We start from the raw sequence: 13,743 nt of genomic DNA on the forward strand, positions 1-13,743 counted from the left end.
ATAGCGAAAATATATATAAAAAAGAAAAAAAAATACGTATCACAAATGACATTACTGCTTACTTGAGGGTCAACTCAAAAAAATAAAAAAAAAATTTAACAAACGTCCAATGGATGTTATGTGTATTGAACTATGACAATATGAGGGTTAAAAAAATTCATAAATGCATATATTTATATCCTCACATATAGGAGTGGGGGCAAAATTGAGTCCTTTTGGAAATATTGCATTTTTGAAAACTCAAAGACGCTAAATCTTCTTTATTTTTAATTATATTGAATGTAAATAAAAAAATTTTCATTATTTTTGGGTAAAATGAGGTACCCCCTTAATAAGGTGATTAAAAAAATATTTCTGTATATTACATACACTGATAAAAAAGTTAACTTGATTCAAGAGCGAAAATTTTGAATCAAGAATTCTATTTTGAAGAAAATGATATTTTGAGTCAAGAAAAAAAATTTTTGAACCAAGAAAAATTTACTTGACCCAAGAATAATTTTTTGGCTCAATAATTTTTTATCTTGACTCAAGAATATCATTTTCTTCAAAATTAAATTCTTGGTCCAAGATTTTTTCTCTTGAATCAAGTCAACTTTTTTATCAGTGTAAATTTGATTAAATTAAATTTTCTTATAAGTAATTTACATAAAGAAAAATTACATTTGACATAATTATTCTATACAAAGTAAGAAAAAAAAAATTTAATAGTTTTAATCATAAAACAAGTCATTAACTTTTTTCAACTAACATTCGATTTTTGAAAACGTTTAACAAAGAAAAAAAAATTAAAATAATACTCAATTATATTTATGAAAGTTATTTTGGAATTTAAAAAGAAAAAAATTTTTGTAAAATTTTGTACCCCGTTTACCCCGTTTTGCCCACCCTACCGTCCCCTACATGTATATATACATATATTCTAAAAATATAAATATATGGCAGTAATTATTTGATGCGAGGTTATTAATAATGGAAATTGAAGATTATGATGTATCATATTAGTTTACAGCTCTAATGAATATGTAAGCTATATATATATGTTTATACATATATGTATAAATATAAGTGTATATATTTATTGGTATAAATATCTATATGTTTAGCGAGATGCAATAACAGAGCCACGCGCCAGATGGTTACGCGATAGCCGAGACTACGAGTACCGATATTACGACTCAATCACTCCCCATCGATCATGACACATATATTACATTATTACTGTACGGTTTTCAGTTATTACCGTCTGGCCATATTTCGATAGACGTCACAGAGAGCAGCTTGTTCATCGGCTTTCATATACATTTGGATTATATACTCCACTTATTATATATAATATCTTACATTATATGTACAAATATACATACGCGTACGCATACAAATTTTTATTGCCACATATATATACTTATAGTATATAAGATGTAATATGTAATATGTAGTATAAATGTTCGTGCTTAATTTGTTTGCTCATGCTTTTAGGATATTTAATATTAATAAGATCTATTTAAATCTGTCAGTGATAAAATAATACAATTACACAAGAGTAAGGATTACGAGACATTATTTACGGCAGATGTGAACTTGTGACAGATGAAAGCGGTATTTATATAATAAGGAGCTTGTAGTTAAATGCTTGAGAAAAATTGATAAAGATATTTAGCTGTTATTTTAATGACAAGTGTAACAACTGTTGGTACTCAGGTGTCGCTAAATAAATTTAATAACTCACAGCATTCATTAGATTTTTCTATTATATATTATATATTAAATGAGACGGTATTTTTGATTTTTTTTTTTTGTTCACAAGTCAGGTTACACTCATTATTCGAAATGACACCGTAGTAATTTTATTTTATTTTGTTGCTTAAAAATTATAAATGGAAACTCGTTAAATGGGAAAATTAAAAATCCATCGATCGTAAGTGATGACTGAGTCACACAAAGTCAGTGACACTGCGGTTCGGCATTTAATTTGTAGAATAGAAAAAAAAAAAAAAAAAAATTGTAAAATAGATTTTTAGTATTTACTATTATGTGAAGGGTATTTTAGTGATGTGACTGTAAAACGAGTAGCAGAGGATGAGGATGAGGATGAGGATGAGAATATCCCACGGAGTGACCGGACGTGACTTAGTGACTCGGTCTATTCTTTGTGCGTTAGTGATGCCTTTTAGGATGAAATTTAACTGTTAAATCCCAGTAGCTATTGAGGACAGGTGCGCCACCCTCGTTTATTTATAACTAAACTAAAATGACTGGTATATAGTATACTTATATATACATACATAGCTTTGTCGGTGATGCCTGCAGTTTCATTCATAAGAATCTATATAGTACACATTCATTCATGAATTTAAGTTCTTTAGACTGTATATACAAGTCGACTGTAATCCCGTTTTACTATTTTACTATTTTGTTGTTGTATAGAGTAAAAGTAGTATATATATACAATTGGATTGACAGTAATATAATGTTAGTGTCAATGAAGTTCCTTTGAAATATATTTCTACCATATTGAAAAGTTACTCGTATTTGATTATTCGTACATCGTTTTGCTGATAATGATTGCTGTTGAGATCTGAGGTAGGAATATTATCAGGGAACAAACTATTTATGTGCAGGTACAACAGGTTTTCAGTATAGTTCTCGGGGATTTCATATATGAGACACGCGTATATGGCCAACGTGCGTGTAATCTGCAGGTGTTTAAATGTTAATCGGTAATGGTCAAATACTGAGTAAATCTTTACATTTATCACTGTATTGGTTGTATCTATGATTCAATATTGTTCGCAGTTTGAGAAAAAAATTTGAAATTTTCAACAAAAAATTTTTAATTGATATTTTTGTAGAGTATATATATAAAAAAAATAGTAAATCTCTGACAATAATTGTATGCTGCAATGCAAGGCAGGGTCTGTCTCGGATATGTTTGATGGCAATAAAAATGCAGAAGTGGATCTAGAGAAGGAGAGTATAGTAGTAGAGTGTAGATGGAGGATATGAGGCCGAGTAGCGCACGTTTGGAAGACACCGAACGAATGGCAAACGTACCCATTGGAATATTAAAATAATCTGTGATTACTTTAATAAATCAGAGTAAAATAAAAGTTGTACCCTCCTTCAGTCCGCGCTTACAGTAGCAGCAGTAGTTGTCGGGTCGTCAGTTGACGTCCGGGCGGTCTGGGCGCAGCTTTCTTTTCTCCTCTTCCAACAATATATATACGCCTTCATACTCTTTACCATCATCTCTCGCATATCTGGTGCTCACTCACTCGTTCCGCAGTAACTACACTGCGAGGACTACGAGGACTACGTCGACGAGGCAGAAGCTGAGCCAGTCACAGATGTGACTGTACCCCTAATGAGCGCGCTATTTTTCACGAGTATTTTTATCCCGTTTATTGGCCGCCCGCTTCAACAAACTGTCGGCTGGATATTAATCATCTGGCTCTTACGACTTGGAGTTTTATTTCTTCCAAGGATAAAAGTGCGAGGGCGACGACGAGTAGAGCCGTGTGATGCTTCTTATACACCAACGGGGGCAACTTTTCTCTTTCTCTTCCTACCGCCCCCTTGCCTCCCTCTCTCACTCATTCTCGCTTCTTCATTTTCATTTTCATTATTATTATTATTATTATAAAAAAAATATTGAACCTGCTGATACTCCCACGTAGTGCGCTACTACATGACTACCAGAATGAAACCCAGGTATATAAACCCCGGGTATATTTTCATTCACACCCTCAACAAAAATCTATATCTATTCAGAATTCACTCCTAATGCATCACACCACGGCAATTATCCTTCAATTTGTCTCTCATCTATCTTATCTATATTTTATTTATCTTTTTATTAAAAAACTCATCGGCCATATATTTTTCTTAAAATAAATTTTATTATATATTATAAATCGTTGTGCATGATGGACATGTTTATAAAAACCGGTTTTAAAAAATTCAACAAAAAGAATTAAATAAAAAAAAAAAAAAAAAAAGAGCTCGTAAACCATTAGCAAGTATCTCAATGCAAGGGTTTATTTGTCGACCATAAATCGTTATAATGCACCCTATTGCACGCGGTATACATGCCAGAGTATACAGTAAGTATAGAGTGGCATATTAGGTGGAATATAATAATACACACGGAAAAAGACTAACTCGTCGTCATAAATGCATATGAGTAATTTTTTCCCTTTTGACTCGGTTTCGTTCTTTCATAATAAGCTAAAAATGTATGAATGAATGAACGAATCAATGCATCAATGCTAAGACGAAAGTATTTCCGGCCAAGTGTTTACAGGGTGGGAGGAGTTATGGATGCTGGATGGAATGGACAAAGAAAAAGTTTAAGCCGGGTTGACCATTCATATTCAGCACTGAGTTATTTTATTTTGTGTCTTTTTAGATTATGTGTATATGTATATATATATATATATATATATATATATATATATATATATATGTATATGTATATATAGGTTGACATATTTTAGCTGGTAATACATTAACAGTAAAGTTGTAGTATTATTACCGGAAAAAGTATATAGATTTTTATTTATGAATTGAGGATGTGAAAAATGTTATTTTAAAAAACGATTAATTTAGTAGTGACTTAGTCTGTCCGTTTTCCGTTTTATATTATGTAAGTTACATGTAGACCACACATTCATTAACACAGTGGGGCATACGTTCCCCGCGGGGTTTGCTGTTTAGGTTTGTTATTATTGTAAGAAAGAAAAAATATAAAAACATAATAGGGAAGGAAGTTTTGTAGGATAAAAAGTTTTAACCTAAACACAGGCACCTGTAAAACTCGTTGCTGAAGTGAAAATTCATCGGGATATTCTTGAGTTTGTTTTGAGTGAATGAGAGAGACACAGAATTTTGTCCAGCGGTGGGTGATGTTATTTTAGACAACAACCCCTGAAGATATTGCTCTGTACTGACACAGATACCGATGTCATGTCCTCATTTTAGTCTCGTTTCTTCTTTTTATATTTTTTACTGTTTACTCAACAAACAGGATAAAAAACATGTATCTGTGGTATTGATTACGAGATTGTAATAAAAAAAAAGAAACGAAAATACGTTTTTTTCAATAGTATTTTTTGTTTATCCGCCTGGAGGCTGCAAGCAATTTATATTTTATATAAATATATCTTTGATTTTAAAAAACTTTTTTTTAAACAACTAATAAACAATTTTTTTATCATAATTATTTGAAGAAGGTTAAAATAACTGAGGGAAGGAATTTAGTGAGAGAAGTTGATACTGTTGTGACTTAGTCTGGAGGTTAAATAAATTTTAAAAAATTTATTTTATTTTATGAGGGGTTTTGAGGTGATTCCGATGTATGCTGCTCGGAAATCTATAATACTTTGAAAGACCGATGGAAATTCATCAAAGAAGATTACGACTCATTTATCATCAGACAAGATGAACGAATGAATGTAAAAAGAATAAAAAGTTTAAAAAATATTCTGAAATGTTTGGTTTGTATGCGCTATATTGCAGTACCTAATCGTACTGTAAAGAAGATGGATATATGAAGGTAGTATTGTAAAATAACGTCATGCGTTTTGCTTTATTGCCTCGGAAATCCAATAAAAGTCCCAATAATAATGCCGGATGTTTTCCCGATGCACCATATTTGATTTAGTGACGGCCATTTTGTGATCACATATCTGCCTCGTAAATCTCGACGCAGTGGCGCCACCGCATAAAAATATCAAACGTCGATGCGCGCCGGGTTTCAACCCCAATCCTATGTAAAATATTGCTTCGCGATTCCGCGCGCCGTTTCGCTTTTTCTCCCCCTATCTCCCTCTTGCCCTCTACCTCTTATCGTCCCGTCTCGCTCGCTCTTTCGCTCTTTCCCCATTTTTATCATTCTACCCTCCTCATTTTAACGTGTCCCAACCCACTTGTACGTATATACACCACCCGAATCGAGTTATTTTCATCGTTTTTTATTCTGGAAAACAATACTGGATGCATTTCTTATCGGCAGGACAATGCAATTAATCAAAACATAGAAATTTTATGGGTAATATTGTAAGTTTATTGAAAATGATGGTTTACTTTGCGAAAGACGTTATCTAAAAAAAAAAAAAAAAAAAAAAAAATTGGCGGGATATGGCTGTGAGTTGGGTATGTAGTGTGGCATGTAGGAATAGTGGGTGTTGTCTGTTTTCCAAGGGTGTCTGAATGAGGCAGTATATCGTGGTTATTGTCTATTATAAGCGCACGGTGGCCATCCATGCCACAAAGTTACTTTATGATATTGCTGACTGGGTGCTGGTGCTTTTGCTTTCCAGCTCTTTCTTGGCTTTCTAAGATGCTGTACTCAAGACTGTATCCAACACCAAAATAACTTGCTTATGTATATGTATGAAACATCCATACACATGTAGGATCATTTGAGCTGTATATAAAGAGAATGAGTATGAAGAGGAGAGTACGTAGAGGGTAGAGAAAATGAAGCACATAATACCTTGATAGTAGACCCCAACATATCAGTATAAATGACTAAATCTAACCTACGTGTCATTTCGAATAAAATTTTGTAGCAGTAGTGGTAGCAAATGCAGGAGCAATTGGTAAAGCTTTTAATGGAAGCGTTGATTGGTACACAATGATTGGATACATGAGCGACATCCGGACGCCAAAAGGTCGTTAGTGGATTGTATGCTGGGGTATCTGCTGGCCACTGCTACCACTACAACTACTGGCTGCTACTGGAAACTAAACTCGTGAAAGCGTCATTGTTGTGTAAATGAAACAAAAGCCTCATTTATCTCCGGCAGTTGGATTGAAATTAATTGTACCGTTGGCAAATGAACAGAATTGTAATAGAATAGAATTGAATTCAGAGGTTTTATCTCTGAGAGTTGATGTTACACCGCGTTTATATATAAATACATATAAATATAAATTCATTCATATAAAAGCAGTAAATGCGAATACCAATGTACTATATAACCAAGACAGGGACTGAATTACAGCCTGGTTATATGTGTACAAGTTTTCTGTAGTCCCGCGCGTTGGCCATAATAATAACAATAAAAAAAAAAAATAATAATATATCTGGATGTCATATCTATTGAAAAGGGATACAACGATGAGTAAAATGATGATGCAGCTTTTGAACGAAATGAAATTAAATGGGATATATATAGGTATATGTGAAATGACGAAATGAGTCTCGCGGCGCGCCGAGTAACGACCAATTAGATAACAAAACGTCAAACAATAAAACCCGTCATGTTTATACCGAAGGGGATAAAACTCGGGGCATTTCTATTCGCCGTTCCTCTGCTTCTGCTCCTGCTGCTGCTAACGCTGATATATATGTATATATATATATATAACATATATGATGCTGAGGCCAAGTGCTATAAACTATCCGTTATATACGGATATGGATGGAAATAATGTGGCCGCTGGTATTCGCGTGAACCCTGCATCAGACTTCCAAGTATCGTATATAAATATATATGTATATATATATATACATACATATGTAAAACTGAACTGATGCGAAAGAGCAGATCGAAATGGCATATATAAGCCTGGCACACGAGAGATAAGCTTACCAGTGTCCCTGATGTGATATTTTTGTAGGATACACTTTTTTTTGACTTTCCAATGTGTGCCCCAGCTTTAAAGTTTTAACGTAATGACAGCAGTGTTTTCCAACACGCGTGTCAGGTGTTATCAGGCTGCCGAATCGTAGCTACCGACCGATATCACAACTCGAGGGGTGGTATAACGAAATAAAAAAAGAGCAAAAGCGTGATAAAGCAAGTTGTGTTTAGCTGTCGGTGATTGTGGGTGAGGAAACAGTTTTAGTTTCGGCGAGATTCGAGAGTCGAAGAGAGAAAGCAATCTGCACCCTATAGTGTATAGGCTGTAGGGGGAGTTTGAGGTTGATGGAGAAAAGGAGGCAGTCAGTTGGTTGCTGGCTTGGCTTACTTTACTGTGTACTGCCACAGCTTTTACAGTGTACTGATGCCCACCCTGAGTCCCGGTTGACTTGGGGATCAGAACGGTTAATTGGCATGACAGATAGAGGGTGCGAGAGAAGTTGTCGCTTAGTAACATTACGCCACGATGATACTGATATGCGTTACTTCATCCCCTTAAATACTATTCTCGTCTTATTCTCTCACGCCTTTCGTTATTATTGCTATAAATGCATTATTATAATTTTATACTGATTCATTTACACACTTAATTTATTTAAGCGCACGCCTAAATGTGCGTTTCATGTGCATTTAATTTTATTGTTTATTATGCTTGCATATTATGAGGCATTAAATAAATTAAAACAGCATTCAAATTTTAATTTTTGAAATAACTTTAAAATTACTTGACTGATTTATTTCAAAACTTAATTAATTAATTAATCTGAGCATTAATGAACTTTTTTGGTTCCTTAAAATTTATTGGAATTGTTCTTGTTTCAGAAACATTATGAACAAAAAATTACTTTTGATTAAATTTTTGACATCTCGTAGTTTTAAAAAAGTCCTTGGACGTATTGACGAGCTTCTGTGTAGTTATCGGATTCGTTTCAAGAAAGTTGCTAAGCTTCTTTCACCATCGACATCCCGGGAATTTATGGACTGATAAGAACGCTGTAAAGAATCTAATTACTTTTTTTTATATCCTACAAAAAATCGGTAATCTAAAAGTCTGAATTTGGCGGCACAAACGTATGATTAATGCTCCAAATTTTCATAGAGAAAAATTTTTTTTTGCACGGAAAATTATTTACGGATATTAATTAATAAATATCATAATTATCAATCATACTATAGACACTTTTATTTCACTTTCAAAAAATATAATTGAAAAAAATAAATTTTCTTTATAATTTTCAAACACTTATTAAATTTTAAAAAGACGATAAAAAATATCTTGTTAATTTAAAGTTAGTAGAGCATATAAATCATTTTCTGTCATCATATTAAAAAAACATAAAATTTTCATTCTCTTCGCGGTCCTTCTTTCCGACCAAATAGACTAAGTTACCAAATTTATAATTTCATTTGAGTGGAACATTTAATTTATAAACTTTTAAAAATTAAATATAAATTATGGTTTCACTAAAAAGATAAATCGATATGTCAATGTTTTACTTTATCTTAAAATAAAATATCTATAACTCACAACACTATTAGCTATAAATTAAGTATAGAATTTTATGTGTACTAGATTTTTCACAATTTGCGTCGAAAAAATTTAAAGTTAAACTCTTTCCACTCGAAAACTTGCCGCAATAAATTATAATATTCTGCCACGTATGAATGATAGTCAATCACATTTTGTAATTTTTTATAAAAAAGTTTGTGGATCGAGATTTGTAAATAACTACATCCATCCAAACATGTGTATATAATAGTAAAGTAAACTCTTGATGTTATACACATAATTTAGTCACACATATATAATATCTATCAGTATATGTATATGTGTAAGCTGTATATCGGTTTACAGTAGTTGTTCCCTTCTCCATAGATCACACACCGATGCCCCCGCTGCTGACTTGTTATTAAATTAATCCTTCGTTTAGCCAAATTGATGCATTGATATCATAGAGCACTCATAACTCACGCACCCTACTACTCTCTATTCTCTTCCTCTCTCTTACCATTCTGCTCTATACTCTCTACTCAGTGTTTCTATACACTGGCATCATATCATTTTACTTGTTCCCCTCAAAACAACACGCCCCCTCAAGCTATATGTGGTCCATTCTCTTACTCAATGCTCATTGCCGCCTGTCCATAAAAACAAGTCCCCCTAGAAAAATAAAAAATTATAAATAAATATTGTTATTTTTTCATCAACGCAATGCAATTTATCACTCAATTTAATTATCACCCAAAAGTATCACTTGCGTGTTAGTTTCCGTTCAAACTTTTTGGTTATCTTTTTTTATCTGTAAAGAATCACAGAGAAAGTAAAAGGTGTTAAAGATAAATCGGTTTGAAATGACTTGAGTGTCTACCCTCAACTGGACACATTGCCGTCCGACAAAGTGACCCGTGTGTGCGGTCTAGTCATGTGTCTCTCACTCTCAAGTGTCTCAAACGCATTATCGGACAACTGTGGACAGCCACTGACCATTTGTACAAGAGTTAATGCTCTGTATACTACAGTTGACTTGTTTTATTTCAAGAATATTACATAGCTATTGTTTTCAATTCACCATCACAATCCAAAGAATCTTATCTATGTTTTTTTTTTTTCTTTCAATGAATTCTTTATTTTTTTTTTTTAACTGACGTCTGCTATCCTTGGATGTCATCCAAATTGGACTATCTGGTATTCAATTTTCCAGCATGTCGTACGATCTTGCACTTGATGTATCCAAATGTGTACATATATATCGAAGAATGTGATGTGATGCACACACACACAGACAGACTAGAGAATAGAGTGTCGGGTCGAGTGGTATAGCTTATATTATACTATACTCTAGATCATGAGTATAAAGCATAGCATATTAGAGACCGGGACAGGGGGGTGACTTGGTGGTGGTGGACTATAATAACGTATAAAGTAATTAAGGACATCGGGCGACAGCGGGTGAAGAAGAGAAACAGTGAGAGTGGAGGTAAAATTCAAGGGACATCCGAGACACTCAGATACTCGTCGTCGTTGTGGTGTTGGAAAACGTGCGGAAACAGTGTGCTGTTTGAGTGTGTGTGTGTGTGTGTGTGTGTGGGGTGAGCACACGCCGGGATGGCGGACAGGTTGGGGAATGCGACATTTACATAGTAATTAAATCGCGGGAGCAAGTGGGACCATTGGGGGAGATACTGGCGTTTCAAGCCATTACAGACGCATTAGATTGCGGTAAGCACTTGTTTATGGCCCCTCCCAGAGTTTCTATCCTAACAGAGCGCTTTACTACACTCGATTCCCGACCGCTTTTAGAGTAGTATGCTCACTGGTAGTACACTCGCTTCATGATCATCACACAATACACCTGATCTCTACTGTCATTCTTGAGTACTGCATTTAGACTAGAGTGTCAAGTCGTGATATTCAATTTGAAATTTTATGTCGTCCATAAGCTTATCAATGAGTTTTTATTTTTTCTGTCAAATATACTATTGAGAAAATATAAAATAGTTTAAATACGCAATAGTAATAATAATAATGGAGGAAGGTCAAATAAGTTAAATTTTGCTTAAGCAATTATTTTGTTGGTAAATCCCAAAGGTTTTACTTTTGAATACCACATTGACTAACTTATCTAATCTAATTTAAATGCGATGGGCAAGAGTTGAGCCAAGTAGTCCTACAGTTAAACGTGTATGTCTGCTAGCAAATGCACACCCAAACATACTCATTGTCTACATGTATGTATATATTTGTGTAGGTAAAATAAATGGTCGGATGGTGTTTGGGCCGCGGATGGGGTGGTTTGCGGACTCTGAGTAGAAAGCTCGTCCTGACGCGCGGTGGGGTTCTCGAGGCAATGGATGGAGGTACCAGCTAGATTCTAGGTGTAGCTATAGGTATACGTAGGTTATGGAGAATAAGAGTGAGGTGGGTATGGAGGCACCAATGGGGTGAAATGAAGAGATAGGGAAGAACAAGAAGACGAGGAGAGAAGATTCAGCAAGGACGTGTAGCCCAAGTACTCTCGTCGAGGGGCTGAGGGGCTTGGAAATAAAGTGAGATCGCGAATGAAGAGAAGGGTATTCCAGTTTCTGGATGGCCGGGATAGGACGCCGCTGAAGGAACCGACGAGATGAGAGGGATGAGAATACGAGTGTAGAGATGATAGCAAAAGAGGAGGGGATGCGAAAGTGAGTGGAGTTGTGTGCCGCGTTGACTAAGGCAAGTCTACGTATACCAGGTCCGTACAAACCGCCGTGTAACGTACGAAATTGAGTGCTGAATCCGGGATTACATCGGCGACTGCTTCTACGGTTGGGGAAGAACAAAATGAGAGAGTGAGAAATGGAATGATGCTGGGGACATGAACGAAGATGTTGGTTAAACGACTGCTGTCTTTGTCTTTAACTCTGATATCCTCTTATACCCCTCACCCTTATACTCTTTTACTTTATATAAATGTATGTCTATATATATAAATATAGAGGTTCAAGCACTAGCAGCCATTTCACAGAGAAGAGACTGCGCGCTTTACCACCTCGCGAATTCGCCCTCTCTCTCTCCCTCATGTGTTCTCGATTTCATTTCTAGTTCTTTTTTTTTTATGTGTGTGTTCTCTCGTCCGATTGCTTTTTTATTTTTTCTTCTTTCTATCTTTTATCCACCCTTGTACCCCACGAAAATGTCGGCGATCTCTCCGGCAAAGCAGACACTTGAATAATATCGCGGCAAACGGAAACAAAAGTTCTTTCTTATTTTATTCTATACTAACCCAAAGTGTCTCTCAATTTGTAAGTGACGCATAAATCTGTCTATTCGTTTTCCCGTTGACTTCTATTCTTTGCTTTTAACATTTCTTTTATTACCATTTCCTCTCGTATTTTTCTAAAGTACATTATATCCATTTACTCTGTGGTTATTTTACTGAAAATGTTAAAATATATTACACATAAAAAAGTAACCGATGATTAATTTTATTTAAAATAATTTATAAATTAATTCAGCATAAAAATTAAAGTCCTCGTATTGATTACTTATTAATTTTATTTATTTTTTTTAAATAAAAAATATCTTCATAATAAGTGATAAAGAGAAGGTAAAAAATAGTATAATATATAAGCTGGTATGTTGATGCTTTTGCCTCGGCATTGTTTTCTGGCGACACCATTTACATTTTTATTAAAAAACATTCGCAAGTCTCCAAGTGTAGCAGCCACGGTGGCTAGAGAGATAACGGATGCGAGATGACGGAACATTCAATTATCTTGGTAATCCTACAATTATAGCCAACGGATTTACTAGACTAGTGTATAGTATAGAGCGTGTGTATATAAGCCAACCGTCCGAGAAAGACAAGAGATACCCGATGGAATGCACAGCACAGTCGCAAGCTCAAGGATAATGTTTTACCCAAAACCAAAACTCTATTTACTTATATTTTCTCTACTTGTTTGATATGAGATTTGTCAGCGGTATTAATTATTAAGTCATATAGAATTATTAAACTTAATAAATATGTACTGTCGAAAATCGGGAGTCAAATTGAAGTGATTACGGATTTTATTTAAATTCAAATTCACTTTGTGACTCGGAGTTTCGAAGTTTCCCATACGGAAAAAGATATATCCGAGAATATATACCGGCAAAAAAGCATAGATATGACAATACTAAAAATATAAGCTGGATATATACTATTTTGCCGGGATATATATATTTTTTCGTCCGGGTTTTTTCAAAATCGGTTCGCACACGGAGTAAATTGGAAGTTTATCTTTTTACCGGACTGGTTTAGATTTTATTTCAATCCGCATTAACTCCAATTCGGATTTTTAATTATAAAATATCCTGAGTCAAAAAACGAACTATAGTTTAGTTCTCAAAAGCCTCAATTCCTTTGATGTTTTATTTGCCGCCCAGAAAATAACTCCAGTACTCAAATTCCTCAATGACTACTATGAGGTTTAAATGCAAATAATTTATCGATTTTTAATTAGAACTAAGACCTTAATATCCTCAACGAATAAAAAAATATTTCGGATTTTGAAAAATTTAGATAGAAAAAAAAAGGGAGAGAATTCGTCGAATCAGACTTTTGAAGTTCAA

This window comes from Microplitis demolitor, chromosome 1, assembly GCF_026212275.2.
Source record: "Microplitis demolitor isolate Queensland-Clemson2020A chromosome 1, iyMicDemo2.1a, whole genome shotgun sequence".
Lineage (NCBI taxonomy): Eukaryota > Metazoa > Arthropoda > Insecta > Hymenoptera > Braconidae > Microplitis > Microplitis demolitor.